Raw genomic sequence first — 3,649 nt, 5'->3', positions numbered from 1 at the left:
CATACAATAAGATCTAAAGTTATTATTTAAATCATAAAGTTTCTTTCACTTTTTTTGGAGCCTGTGATGGTTTGAATATGATTTGCCCAGGGAGGGGCACTCTTTGGGGTGTGGCCTTATTGGAGTAGGTGTGACCTTATTGGGGGAAGTGTGTCACTGTGGGCAGAGGCTTTAAGGCCCTCATCCTAGCTTCCTGGAAGCCAGTCTTCTCTTCTTTGCAATTAGAACAAGATGTCGAGTTATCAGTTCCTCCTGTGCCATACCTCCCTGGTCACTTCCATGCTCCTGTCTTGATAATGTACCTATGAACCTATAAGCAAGCTCAAATTGAATCTTGTACTTATAAGAGTTGGCTTGTTTGTAGTGTCTATTTACAGCAGTAAAACCCTAACAAAGACAGATCCTATTTTCTAATTTTAAGTATGAAATAATAATGATTTATATAAAGATAAGATTACTGTTACAGTTGCAAAATGAAAGATGTTTCATTTCTTTCTTGTGGTAGCTTTCTTTTAGATGGTATTTAGAATTCTCAAGCCAAACTACAAAATTACATTAAGATCTTATATCATACAGTAAATTATTGATATATTAATATTATATCATTTTACGAAGTGATAGATTTATAATTTTTAGTAAAATTGTAAAAGACACTTTAAAGAACATTTTAATTTTATCAAAGGTCCTTGTCTATCATAGTTTAGATGAAATTTTCAGTTTCAGCAGTGGGTAAATTATCATAAATCGTAGTATATCTCTCTTTGGATTTCAAAGATATTTTGTTTATAATATATGAATTTATAATATAGGATGAGATGAAATTAATATAATTAATGATATCATAAATATTGAGGACTTTATTGAATCTTTGTCATCTATTTGATACTTTGAAAAAAGGCATGGGAAAATAATCAAGATCTTATGATGTTTTAATGAAAAAAAATAAGGAATATTTTGCTGAGACAGTTTAAGCATTTTAGAAGACAACAAAATTACAAGAATTAAATTAGAACATTTTATACAGTATCTTGAATAGTGTAGCATATATTTATTTTGAAAATGGAAACGAGAAATAAGTCATTGAAGTTCCAATTTTAAAAAGTTTATCTTTCAAAGCTCTCACTAAGAAAGTGATTTCCTATATCAGATGTGAAGGAAAGGTCAATCACTTTCACAGAGACTTGGAAGACACTATTTCAAGGAAAGAAACTAGTTCATTCAATAGGCACATGAATGACATTTCTGAAGAAATAAAGGGATCCAGATTATGTAAAGAAAAGAATTAAGGAAATAGAAGAACAATAAAAATGTTGATATAAATTCAACTAAGTAGGTTTTTGGAGGTCTTTATAAAATCTACTACTGCCAAAATCAAATTGTAGTTTTGAACAAACAGATTCAACTCTTGGACTTTTTCAAAGAAAGAAATGAAGAAAATGAATTAATGTAATCATATTTTGAAGAAATTAAGTGGTAAGGGTAGAATCTAAAAACCATGAACACGTTGAAGATAAGTAATTTAGGTAAAATTTTAGGCTTTCTACCAAATGATATAATGTAAAGTTCCTGTATGTAACACTGGTGATTCAAAAATTTGCTAAAATATTACTTATGGGAGAAAGCAGAATGAGAAAAGTACAGGTTGACTCAGGCTTATAGTCCACAAAATTAGTATAGAAATATTAATTAGCTGGTACTTCAAATAAGAGAGAAATATACTATTTGGCAGTGTGGAATGAAACTTATCTATTCAAATAGAAATGTGTTACTTACAAAAATTCAGACTTTCAACTGCTGAGTTGGATACCTATTGAGATAATTAGAGATGAATTATGAAGCTAAAGAAGGAAGAGCAAAGTGTGGATGCTTCAATCCTTCTTAGAAGGGGGAACCAAATACACATGGGAGGAGATACAGAGAAAAAGTGTGGAGCAAAGACTAAAGGAAAGACCATCCAGAGACTGCCCCACCTAGCAATCTATCCCACATATAGTTACCAAACCCAGACACTACAGTGAATGTCAACAAGTGCTTGCTGACAGGAGCCTGATCAAGCTGTCTCCAGAGAGACTCTGCCAGTGCTCAACAAAGACAGACGTGGATGCTCTCAGTCAACCATTGAACTAAACACAGGGTCCCCAATGGAGGAACTAGAGAAAGGATCCAAGGAGCTGAAACGGTTTGCAGCCCCATAGGAGGAACAACAAAATGAATCAACCACTACCCCCAGAACTCACAGGGACTAAACCACCAACCAAATAGTACACATGAATTGACCCGATGGCTTTAGCTGCACATGTAGCAGAGGATGGCCTTGTTGGACATCAGTGGGAGGAGAGGCCTTTGGTCCTGTGAAGGATCTATGCCCCAGTGTAGGGGAATGCCAGGACCAGGAAGCAGGGGTGGGTGGGTTGGAGGGCAGTGGGAGAGGGAAGGGATAAGGATTTTTTGGAGGGAAAACCTGGAAAGGGGATAACATTTGAAATGTAAATAAAGAAAATATCAAATAATAAAATGAGAGGGCCGCCCGCGGCAACACTTGAACTGGGTCCGTCCTGAAAGGTGAACTGGGGCTGTAAGGGGAAAAGATGGCAAGAAAGAATGGGGCCAAGACAAGGAATCCTGATCAAAGCCCACAAGTTTAATAAAGTTCAGAGTTTATAAAGAGGGAAAAAGTCCATCCCCCACCACCTGCTTGTTGGGGCCTCTCCGGGTGAGAGCCTCTAGAAGGGCCTTGAGAATGTTGTCTCTGGAACATCTAAAGGTCTTCTCAGCAGGCTGTGGCTACGCTTTGAAGAGGAGTGGCCAGATACAAATTGGAAAGGAAGAAGTCAAAATAACACTATTTTCAGATGAGATGATATATATATATATATATATATATATATATATATATATATATCATCATTAGGGTATATATATATCCTAAAAAGTCCACCAGAGAACTCCTAAAGCTGATAAACAGCTTCAGTGAAGTACCTGGATATAAAATTAACTCAAACAAATCAGAGGCCTTTCTCTACACAAAGGATAAAGAGGCTGAGAAAGAAATTAGGGAAACNACACCCTTCAAAATAGTCACAAATAATATAAAATATCTTGGTGTGACTCTAACTAAGGAAGTGATTTGGAAATTCATCTGGAATAACAAAAAAACTAGAATAGCAAAAACTTTTCTCAATGATAAAAGAACCTCTGGGGGAAATCACGGTGCCTGACCTAGAACTGTACTACAGAGCAATTGTGATTAAAACTGGATGGTTTTCCACATGAATGTTGGCTTTCTATTATTTATGCTGTTATTAAAGAGCAGCCTCAGTTCGTGGTGATCTGATAGGATGCATGGGATAATTTCAATATTTTTGTATCTGCCAAGGCCTGTTTTGTGACCAATCCTGGAGAGGATGTGGAGAAAGAGGAACACTCCTCCACTGCTGGTGGGATTGCAAGCTTGTATAACCACTCTGGAAATCAGTCTGGTGGTTCCTCAGAAAACTGGACATAGTACTACCAGAAGAACCAACAATACCTCTTCTAGGTATATACCCAGAAGATGTTCCAACTGGTAATAAGGACACATGCTCCACTTTGTTCATTGCTACCCTATTTATAATAGCCAGAAGCTGGAAAGAACCCAGATGTCCCTCAA

Source organism: Mus pahari, chromosome 11 (assembly GCF_900095145.1).
Source record: "Mus pahari chromosome 11, PAHARI_EIJ_v1.1, whole genome shotgun sequence".
NCBI lineage: Eukaryota > Metazoa > Chordata > Mammalia > Rodentia > Muridae > Mus > Mus pahari.
This window is presented reverse-complemented; position numbering follows the sequence as displayed.